A 12,049-nucleotide genomic window follows, 5' to 3' on the forward strand; every position below is an offset into this window, starting at 1 on the left:
TGTACAAATCTTTCACCTCCTTGGTTAAATTTATTCTTAAGTATTTTATTGTTTCTCTTTATTTCTTTTTCAGATATTTGTTGCTTTCTAGAAATACAACTGATTTCAGTATTTTGATTGTATCCTGTAACTTTACTGAGTTCATTGATTAGTTCCAACAGCTTTTTGGTGGAGTCTTTAGGGGTTTTCTACATATAACATCATATCCGCAACAGAGACTATTTTATTCTTTCCAATTTAGGTGCTTTTTATTTCTTTTTATTGTCTGCTCTAACTAGGACTTCTAGTATTATGTTGAATAGGAGTGATGAGAGTGAGTACCCTATTCTTGTTCTTGATCTTAGAGGAACAGCTTTCAACTTTTTATCTTTGAGTAAGATGTTAGCTGTGGGTTTGTCATATATGGCCTTTATTATATTGAAGTGTGTTCCTTTTATACCCAAATTAGTGAGAGTTTTTATCATGAAGAGATGTTGTATTTTTGTCAAATACTTTTTCTGCATCTATTGAGGTTATCATATGATTTTTATCTTTTATTCTATTAATGTAGTTTATTACATTTATTGATTTGTATATATTGAACCCCCCTTGCATCACAGGGATAAATACCATTTGATCATGGTGTATGATCCCTTTATTAGACTGTTGAAAATTTTTCCATGTATATGCCGCACAGATTTTAGCCTGTGGTTTTCTTTTTTTGCAGTGTTCACATACGGCTTTGGTATGGGGGGCAATGAAACTATCTGATCCTGTATGTTAGAAAGTTTTTGATTACAGATTCAATCTTCATACTTTTATTGGTTTATTCAGATATTCTATTTTTTTAAATAATTCATTCTTGGTAGGTGGTATGTTTCTAAGAATTCATCAGTTTCTTCTAGGTCACCCAATTTGTTGTATAATTGTTTATAGTAGTCTCTTATGATCCTTTGTATTTTTGTGGTTTCAATTGTAATGTCTCATCTTTTCTTTCTTTCTTTTTTTTTTGCCACAAGGTGTGTTTTATTTTCATTAATCATACAAATAATTTGCTATAATATTCCAGGACAAACTGGAGATTTGTCAGTCTAATGGGGGGGGGGTGTCCCCTCAGAGACCCGCAAGGCTGGTGGCATTGGCACGGAGTGCCTGGGTTAACAGTGCAGCCTGTCGCTCGTGTCCATCCTGCAGGTGGCTCTTCTTCCTCCACATCACCACTGGGGTGTCTCGAGGATGATGCGGGTGGGGAGGGAATCCTCTAGGTTCTAGGAAATGTCACTCCGCTTCTCCTGCTCAATGGTCTCTTTGGTCGGCAGGTGTTCTTCTCCTGCGTCTCCCTCCGTTTTCTTTAGCTTGGCCTTATGAAGCTGGCGATTTCCCCTATGTCTGGCTTGTCTGCCATTTTCTTCAAGCTATCCAAGGAGTTCTGCTGCGAGCCCGGCGCCTGCTGCTTCCACTCGCGTTGCTGCAGCAAGAGACCTCATCTTTTATTTCTGATCTTATTTATTTGAGTCTTCTTTTTTCTTAGTCTGCTTGTCAAATTAAAAAAAATTCCTTAAAAAACTAGTTTTTAGTTTTGTTGTTCTTTTCTATTGACTTCTGTTCTCTACTTCATTCACTTCCGCTCTGCTCATTATTTCCCTCCTGCTAACTGTGGATTAGTTTATTCTCCTTCTAATTTTGAGGTGAAATTTAGGTTGTTAATTTGAGATCTTTGTTTTTTCTTAATTTAGGCATTTATCATTATAAACTTCTCAGAACTACTGCTGCTGCACTATAATTCTTGGAATGTTGTATTTCCATTTTCATTTGTTTTAAGATTTTTAAAATTTACTTTTTGACTTTTAACTCATTGGTTGTTCTGGAGTGTACTGTTTAATTTCCACATCTCCATGTATTTTCCAGATTTCCTCCTGTAATTGATTTCGAATTTCAAACCATTATGGTTAGAAAAGATACTTGCTAGGATTTCAGTCTTCCTTTGCTAATACTTATTTTGTGACCTATCAGTAATTTATCCTGGAGAATGTTCCATGTGCACTTGAGAAGAATGTGTATTCTATGTTGTAGGATGGAACGTTCTATATATGTCTATTAGGTTCATCTGGTCTAAAGTGTGGCTTAAGTGTAGTGCTTCTCTATTGATTTTCTGTCCGGATCATCTATCCAATAGTTGAAAGGGATACTGAACTCCTCTACTATTATTGTATTATTGTCTGTTTCTTCCTTCAGATCTGTTAATATTTGCTTAATATATTTAGGTGGTCTGACATTGGGTATATATGTATTTATAATTGTTATTTCCTCTTGGTGAATTGACCCCTTTCTCATTATTATTATATAATAACTTTCTTGGTCTCTTGTTATGGCTTTTGAGTTAAAATCTGTTTCAATGTAAATAAGTATACCTACCCCTCTTCTTTTTTGGTTTCCATTTCTGTGGAGTATCTTTTTTCATTCTTTCATTTTGAGCCTATGTGTATGTATCCTTAAAGTTAATGTGAGTCTTGGTAGGCAGCATTTAGTTGGGTCTTATTTTTCTATCCACCTGGCTGGGGTCTATGAATGGAGAATTTAATCCATTTACATTTAGAGTAACTATTGAGAGGAAGGACTTACTAATGCCATCTTACTGTTTTCTGGCTGTTTTGTAGTCCCCTCTTCCTTTCTTTCTCTCTTGCTATTTTCCTTTGTGAATTGATGATTTTCGGTAGTGGTATGCTTTGATCCCCTTTGTTTATCATTTGTGAATCTACTCTAGTTTTTTTTGCCATGTAGTTACAATGAGGTTCACATAAAATACCCTACAGATGTAATACTATGTTTTATTCTGATGATGACTTAACTTCAATTATATACAAAAACTCTGTTCTTTTGTTTCTCCTCCATTTTGTGTTTTTGAAGTCACAATTTACCTCTTTTTATATTGTGTATTCATTAACAAATTATTGTGGTTGTAGATATTTTTAATTTTCTCATCATTGAACCTGTATACTATGTGGTTAACACACCACCATGTTCCAGTATTAGCATATTCTGAGTTTGACTATATACTTTTATCAGTGTGTTGTATATTTTCATATTACTAATTGGTGTTTTTTCATTTCAGCTTAAAGAATTATTCAGCATTTCTTGTAAGGCAGGTCTAGTGGTGATGAATTCCCTTAGCTTTTGTCTGGGAAAGTCTTTAACGCTCCCTCATTTTTTGAAGAACATCTTTCCCAGATAGCGTATTTTTGGTTGGCATTTTTTTCTTTCAGCACTTTAATATATCATCCCACTCTCCTGGCCTCTAAGGTTTCTGCTGAGAAATTCACTATTAGCCTCATAGGAGTTCCCTTGTAGGTTACAAGTTTCTTTTCTCTTGCTGCTTTTAAGACTCTCTGTCTTTTATTTTTGACAGTTTTATTATAATGTGTCTTGGAGATTTCTTTTTTTTATTTATTTTTTATTGGTGTTCAATTTACCAACATACAGAATAACCCCCAGTGCCCGTCACCCATTCACTCCCACCCCCCGCCCTCCTCCCCTTCTACCACCCCTAGTTCGTTTCCCAGAGTTAGCAGTCTTTACGTTCTGTCTCCCTTTCTGATATTTCCCACACATTTCTTCTCCCTTCCCTTCTATTCCCTTTCACTATTATTTATATTCCCCAGATGAATGAGAACATATAATGTTTGTCCTTCTCTGACTGACTTACTTCACTCAGCATAATACCCTCCAGTTCCATCCACGTTGAAGCAAATGGTGGGTATTTGTCATTTCTAAGAGCTGAGTAATATTCCATTGTATACATAAACCACATCTTCTTTATCCATTCATCTTTCGTTGGACACCGAGGCTCCTTCCACAGTTTGGCTATCATGGCCATTGCTGCTATAAACATCGGGGTGCAGGTGTCCCGGCGTTTCATTGCATTTGTATCTTTGGGGTAAATCCCCAACAGTGCAATTGCTGGGTCGTAGGGCAGGTCTATTTGTAACTCTTTGAGGAACCTCCACACAGTTTTCCAGAGTGGCTGCACCAGTTCACATTCCCACCAACAGTGTAAGAGGGTTCCCTTTTCTCCGCATCCTCTCCAACATTTGTGGTTTCCTGCCTTGCTAATTTGCCCCATTCTCACTGGTGTGAGGTGGTATCTCATTGTGGTTTTGATTTGTATTTCCCTGAAGGCAAGTGATGCAGAGCATTTTCTCATATGCATGTTGGCCATGTCTATGTCTTCCTCTGTGAGATTTCTGTTCATGTCTTTTGCCCATTTCATGATTGGATTGTTTGTTTCTTTGGTGTTGAGTTTAATAAGTTCTTTATAGATCTTGGAAACTAGCCCTTTATCTGATATGTCATTTGCAAATATCTTCTCCCATTCTGTAGGTTGTCTTTTAGTTTTGTTGACTGTATCCTTTGCTGTGCAAAAGCTTCTTATCTTGATGAAGTCCCAGTAGTTCATTTTTGCTTTTGTTTCTTTTGCCTTCGTGGATGTATCTTGCAAGAAGTTACTGTGGCCGAGTTCAAAAAGGGTGTTGCCTGTGTTCTTCTCTAGGATTTTGATGGAATCTTGTCTCACATTTAGATCTTTCATCCATTCTGAGTTTATCTTTGTGTATGGTGAAAGAGAGTGGTCTAGTTTCATTCTTCTGCATGTGGATGTCCAATTTTCCCAGCACCATTTATTGAAGAGACTGTCTTTCTTCCAGTGGATAGTCTTTCCTCCGTTATTGAATATTAGTTGACCATAAAGTTGAGGGTCCACTTCTGGGTTCTCTATTCTGTTCCATTGATCTATGTGTCTGTTTTTGTGCCAGTACCACACTGTCTTGATGACCACAGCTTTGTAGTACAACCTGAAATCTGGCATTGTGATGCCCCCAGATATGGTTTTCTTTTTTAAAATTCCGCTGGCTATTCGGGGTCTTTTCTGATTCCACACAAATCTTAAAATAATTTGTTCTAACTCTCTGAAGAAAGTCCCTGGTATTTTGATAGGGATTGCATTAAACGTGTAAATTGCCCTGGGTAACATTGACATTTTCACAATATTAATTCTGCCAATCCATGAGCATGGAATATTTTTCCATCTCTTTGTGTCTTCCTCAATTTCTTTCAGAAGTGTTCTATAGTTTTGAGGGTATAGATCCTTTACATCTTTGGTGAGGTTTATTCCTAGGTATCTTATGCTTTTGGGTGCAATTGTAAATGGGATTGATTCCTTAATTTCTCTTTCTTCAGTCTCATTGTTAGTGTATAGAAATGCCACTGATTTCTGGGCATTGATTTTGTATCCTGCCACGCTACCGAATTGCTGTATGAGTTCTAGCAATCTTGGGGTGGAGACTTTTGGGTTTTCTAGGTAGAGTATCATGTCATCGGCGAAGAGGGAGAGTTTGACTTCTTCTTTGCCAATTTGAATGCCTTTAATGTCTTTTTGTTGTCTGATTGCTGAGGCTAGGACTTCCAGTACTATGTTGAATAGCAGTGGTGAGAGTGGACATCCCTGTCTTGTTCCTGATCTTAGGGGAAAGGCTCCCAGTGCTTCCCCGTTGAGAATGATATTTGCTGTGGGCTTTTCATAGATGGCTTTTAAGATGTCGAGGAATGTTCCCTCTATCCCTACACTCTGAAGAGTTTTGATCAGAAATGGATGCTGTATTTTGTCAAATGCTTTCTCTGCACGGAGATTTCTTTACATTGATTTTGTTGTGCACATATGAGCTTCATGAACTTGGATTTCCAAATCTCCTCCAAGATTTGGGAAGTTTTCAGTCATTATCTCTTGAAATAATCTTTTTGTGTCTTCTCTCTTTTTTTTTTCTTTTTTTAAAATTTACTATATCCATTCTTTTTTTTATGATTTTTTTAAATTTATTTTTTATTGGTGTTCAATTTACCAACATACAGAATAACCCCCAGTGCCCGTCACCCATTCACTCCCACCCCCCGCCCTCCTCCCCTTCTACCACCCCTAGTTCGTTTCCCAGAGTTAGCAGTCTTTACGTTCTGTCTCCCTTTCTGATATTTCCCACACATTTCTTCTCCCTTCCCTTTTATTCCCTTTCACTATTATTTATATTCCCCACATGAATGAGAACATATAATGTTTGTCCTTCTCCGACTGACTTACTTCACTCAGCTCTCTTTTTTTTCTTTCTAAGACTTCAATAATTTGTGGATTGTTTCTCTTGATGGTAACCCATAGATCATGTAGGCTTTTTTAACTTGTTTTCATTTTTTTTGCTTTGTTTTCTTCTGACTGAAGATTTTCAAAGTTCCTGTCTTCTGATTCACAGATTCTTTCTTTTGCATAATCCATTAGGCCATTTATGCTCTTTTTTGCAATTTCCATTTTGTTTATTGTATCCTTTTCCAAAACTCTTTTTTAAAAAAAATGACTCTCTTTGTTAAACTTCTTAATTGTTCGCAGATTTGTCCAATTGTCTTCCTATGTTTTCTTGTAGCTCATTCAGATCCTTTATTTTATCTTAATGTTTTAAAAAATATTTTATTTATTTATTCATGAGAGACATACAGAGAGAGGCAGAGACATAGGCAGAGGGAGAAGCAGACTCTCCACATGAAGCCTGATGTGGGACTCGATCCCAGGACCCTGGGATCACACCCTAAACCGAAGGCAGATGCTCAATTGCTGAGCTACCCAGGCATCCCTCATTGAGGTCCTTTAAAAGAGTTATTTTGAATTTTTTCTCAGGCAAATTGCAGATTTCCATGTCTCTGGGGTGGGTTATTAGAATATATTTTGATCCTTTTGTGGTGTCATATTTCCTGGCTTTTCATGTTCCTTGAGCTCCTGCCCGACTGTCTTCACATCAAGTAGGTCACCTCCGGTAGTCTACTATTTTCGGGAGAGAAATACCTTCTGTCAGCCCTGCTGGGAACTCTTAGGCTTTCTCAGATCTTCCGTGGATGTGTCTGCTCCATACTTCTTACTCCCTCTTGTGGCAGAATTCTTAAGCTTGTCTACCTTCTCTTGATCCTGCAGTGCACCAGGCTGGGTACTGACAGAATTCCTTTTGGTTTCCCAGAAGTGATGCTAAAGGTGAAGTTTGTGGCTTCTCCCTGGCCTACAGGTTCAGGTTGACTTTCTACATTTGCTTACTAGATGTCTAGCAAAGCTTGCTCTTACTGCCATCAGGGGTGTGCACAGGTTGAGCTGGCCACAGGGTGGTGGTTTGTGTGGGTGAAGTATGTGGAGCCTTGGGGGTGTGCCCATGGGCCAGTTGAGGGGGAATCCAAAGGCCAGGTATTCGCTCATGGGCAGGCTTCTTAATGAAGTCCATGATGCTCTTTGGGGTCTGGGTCTGCATTCCTTTACTGCCCTCCCAGAGTCCTTCTCCAGTCTCCCAGTCTCTTCCTGCCCCCTGAGTCATGAAGATTTCATGACTGAGTGCTCTGGATGGGGTGAAAGAGAAGTAGGCCTCTTGCACATCTGGGGAACCTAGGTGCTCACTCACACACTCTTTTTTTTCCCCTACATTAGGGAAGAGGAGGTCTCTCATGGCACTGAGCTGTGCTGCCTTGGGGGAGAGGCAATGTGGGTAAAGTCACATTGTTCTCTTACTCTCTTCAGTGTATCTAAACTCATATCTTTTTGCCCCAACAGTATGCTGGAACTTCTCTGCTTCCACAATGACTCTCTGGACTCCCACAAAGCCTCTCTCATCTGTGGATTATTGACTAAAATAGTTTCTCCAGGGGCTCCTGGACCATGGCTGAGCAGGGCTGGAGCCAGTTCATGGGCCATTGGAGGGTCCACAGCCAGAACAAGGTCTGTATGCCTATGACCTGACATATGGGTGGGTGAAACTCCTCTCAAATCCTTTGGCTTGTGGTGCTAATCCACAAAGGCATTTTTGTCAGTGGACAAAATCATTGGATGGAGGGATGTCTTTTTCATCCATCTTACTCACGAGATGCTTCTGAAGGTTAAACTATTGAAACTGGTAAAACACATTCATATTTATTTATTCAACTATCCCTCCATTCATCCACTCAACCACCATCAATCTACATTGATCCATCCATTCCTTCATTTATCAAATATTCATTAAACATCTATAATATATCAATCCTGTATTATGGCATGGACACAATGTAAGCAATTATTAGATCCCTGATGAACATTCCTAAATACCATTTGCTGAAGCACTGCCAATGAATTAGAGTAACCATTTTATCAAAAATATTTAGCTGATATATGTAAACTAATTTTTCACCAAAGGTAACTTACTTTAATGTTGGAATTTTATATTTGTTTTAGCTTCTTTATTAAAGGTAGTGATATTTAAAAACCTTTCTTAAATACATTTTCAAAACAATTCTCTTTCCAGTGTCTGGGTGGCTCAGTCACTTAACTCAGTCAGTTAAGCTTCTGCCTTTGGCTCAGGTCATGATCCTAGGGTCCTGGAATCAAGTCCTGCATTGGGAACCCTGTTCAGCAGAATCTACTTCTCCCTCTGCCCTTCTCCCATGCTTGTGATCTCTCTTTCTCTCTCATAAATAAATAAATAAATAAATAAATAAATAAATAAATAAATCTTTAAAAATAGTAATAATAAAACAATTCTGTTTCTACTATGATAATACAAATAAGCTCAAATAATCTTTATTTTTTTAAATATTTTAATTTATTTGACGCAGAGGGAGAGAGAGAGAGAGAGAGTGCACACAAGCAGGGTGAGCAGCAGGCAGAGGGAAAGGGAGAAGCAGGTTCCCCACTGAGCAGGGAGCCAGTTGCAGGGCTTGATCTTGACCCTGGGATCATGATCTGAGCCAAAGGTAGCCTCTTAACTGACTGAGCCACCCAGGCACCCCTCAAATAATCTGCTCTATTAGATATATCACAAATAGCAACTATGTGCTCTATTTGGCTGGAATTGTGGGTTTGTTATCACAGCATCTTTTCAATGTTATACATCTTTCAGTGGCTCCTTTCCAACCTATTCTTGGGTTCACATTATAGTATGACATTACTTAGTTTAAAAATAAATTGAGAAAAAAAAATAAATTGAGAAATAATTATATTTTATTTGAACAGCAGTATTGTAGACCTGTGGTATGAGTTATGGTAGCCAAGATAGAAAGCCCTACAACAGCTTTTTGTTATTTTATTAATTACCAAATATTATCTATACCTAACACCAAATAAATCTCTTGTTTATATATTATAAAAACTTGTGCAGAACAGAATTTCAGTTCAATTTTAAACTTACCTGAAAAAAATACAACTTTAATGTAAGTTTATAAGACAATTTATTGCAGTTTAGTATATCCCAGATCTCACATAAATACATCTTTGCCAGAAGAACTTTTAGGCTGGTGTGATGTATAGTGGTCAAGAGCATGGCTCTGGAGTAAACAGACTCGATTTTTATTATGGCTCTACAGATACCAGCTGTGTGACCTTGGACAAGTTATTTAACTTCTTTAAATCTCAGCTTCTCTGTATCTATGATGTGAACAATAATACCTATTTATGGGCTGTTACTGAGAAAACTGGAGCACCAATGCTTATGAAGATCTTGGTAAAATGACTTGTAAGGTCTCCATAATATTGGTTTTTAGTATCTATGTTATTTTGAATAAGTTGAGCTGAAGAAGTATCATAAGTTTTAATTCTTTCTATATTTGAATTTATAGATTATTTTTGTAATAGTATATTTTGCATGTATTTCATGTAAAATTAGGTTCAGCTGTGAGTTACAGAGGCCTAAAGTAATAGTGGCTTAAAAATATACTCCCCTCCCCTTTCCATATAGAAATTAGGCTGTACAGGGCTGGTGTAGTAGTACCCTTCCAAAAAGTTCCCTGGAAGCCAGCATCCTTAGAGTTTACCTCTTTGTCATCTTGAGGCTGTGGCCATTATCCTTATGCTATAAAGTGTTAGCTATAGCCCCAGTCTCCAACTTAAGAAGCAGAGTGGGACAATGCTTGAAGAAGAAAGTGGCTGAGGAAGGCAATGGGTATGAGGTAGAGGCCTTTTAAGAGAGGTCTTCAAAAGCTACCACATATTTCCGTGTTTATTCTATTGTCCATAATGTAGGCACATGTTCAAACCTAGATAGAATGGAAGAGTAGAAAATGTATTCTCTTTGCTCAGTTTAGAATTGCAAGTCCTCTTACTATGATGGAATGGAGAGCATGGATACTGGGGTCACTGGCACATATCCGCCACAACATGTAACTTGTGTATTAAATCAACTCATGTGAACTTGTTAAAATGGACTCATTAAACCCAGGTGGTATAAATATGAACTATTTGTCCAATAAATTCTGCTAACATTGCCAAATCACCATTTCCTCTTAGGAACCAGCTCCCCTAATGATATTTCAGTCTGGGTCCTTATACTTTGGCCACTTTAGGCCATGCAGAACCGTCTCATTTCAATTTGTGAGCCCCATTCTCTTCATTTAAAAATATCAGTCTGATCAGACCTATAAATGTAGGACAAAATTGATGGTTACCAGAGGGAAGGGAGATAAGGGCAAAATGGATAAGGGGAGTGAGAGATACAGGCTCCTATTTATGGAATAAGTCATGGAAATAAAAGCCACAGCATAAGGAATATAGTCAATGATACTGTAATAGCATTGTATGGTGACAGATGGTAACTATACTTGTGAAAATAGAACAATGTATAGAGAGGTTTAATCACTATGTTGTATACCTGAAAGTTATTTAACATTGTGTGCCAACTATAGTAAAATAAAAAATTAAAATAAGGGATGCCTGGGTGGCTCAGTGGTTGAGTGTCTGCCTTTGGCTCAAGTTGTGATTCTGGGGTCCTGGGATCAAGTCCCACATCAGGCTCCCCACAGGGAGCCTGCTTCTTCCTCTGCCTATGTCTCTGCCCCTCTCTCTGTGTCTCTCATGAATACATAAATTAAATATTAAAATAAAATAAAATAAAATAAAATAAAATGAAAAAATCCCATATATCTGATATTTGATTAAAAGTTTTCCCTTCCTCCCTCCTATTCAGATTAGACTAGTGGTTCCAGGGTTCTAGAGGGAAGGGGCATCACTTGCTTTTTTCCATTTTCCTCCTTCTTCTTTCTGCCTATCTCTCTGAGAGTGAGTCAGGGACAGACCGAGGGACGCAGATAGTGGCATCTTCCTACCTTTCTTTCAGTCATTCTTTCTGCTCTGGCTGTGTGCTTGACGGTCCAGTGGTAGCAGTGGGCATTCCTTTAGGCTCTGCTGATGAGGCTGTGTCTCACATCCTCCATTGGCATCAGTAGTCCTTTGTGAGTTTCACAGCCACCTGCCCTCCACGACCCCCCATGCAGGATCTGCAGCCAGGTGTGGAATTTATTTTCTTCATGCTTCAGGAAACAAGAACCCAAGGGGTCCATCCGTCCCTCCCAGCCTGGCTGTGCTCCTGTGCCCTGTCTATGGTGCTCTTTCTCCTGCTCTGGGGGCAGATCAACAAGCCCAGTAGCCTTCAGCTGCTTAGACATTCAGCTGGGGCAAACTCTGACCCATGCTCCTCTCCTCCTTCTCTTACTCCTCCTCCTCCTCCTTCTTCTTTAAAATTCTGATTATATATATATACAGAAACTTGCCATCTTAACCCTTTCTGAGGGTTAAGTTAGTGGCCTTAATTACATTTACAACATTATGCAATCATCATTATCTCCAAAATATTTTCATCACCCAAACAGAAATTCTGTATACATTAAAAAAACCCTCCCCATTTCTCCTCCCTCCAGCCCCTGGTAAACCTTAAACCACTTTGCATTTCTATGAACTTGCCCATTACAGATATTACAAATAAGCAAAACCATACAATATTTGTCCTTTCTGTTTGGCTTTTTCTCTTAGCATGATATTTTCATGGTTCACCCAACATATGTTGTAGCATGTATCTGAAGTCCATTCTTTTTTATGGCTAGTGTTCCATTATGTTTATATGCCACATTTTGCTCATCCACACTTTTTGGCTGTTGTGAATAATGCTGCAAAGAACATTGGCATTTGTCTGAGTTCCTGTTTTCAGTTATTTTGAGTGTATATTTAGGAGTGGCACTGCTGGGTCATATGGTAATTTGA

At 38.3% G+C, this 12,049-nt stretch overlaps 1 pseudogene; it reads right to left on the bottom strand.

The window, feature by feature from the left end:
• Nucleotides 1-1,247: 1,247 nt before the first annotated feature.
• Nucleotides 1,248-1,384, bottom strand: LOC144297657 (thymosin beta-10 pseudogene; annotated as a pseudogene).
• Nucleotides 1,385-12,049: the final 10,665 nt, after the last annotated feature.

The sequence above is a fragment of the Canis aureus genome, chromosome 25, assembly GCF_053574225.1.
Source record: "Canis aureus isolate CA01 chromosome 25, VMU_Caureus_v.1.0, whole genome shotgun sequence".
In the NCBI taxonomy this organism is placed as follows: domain Eukaryota; kingdom Metazoa; phylum Chordata; class Mammalia; order Carnivora; family Canidae; genus Canis; species Canis aureus.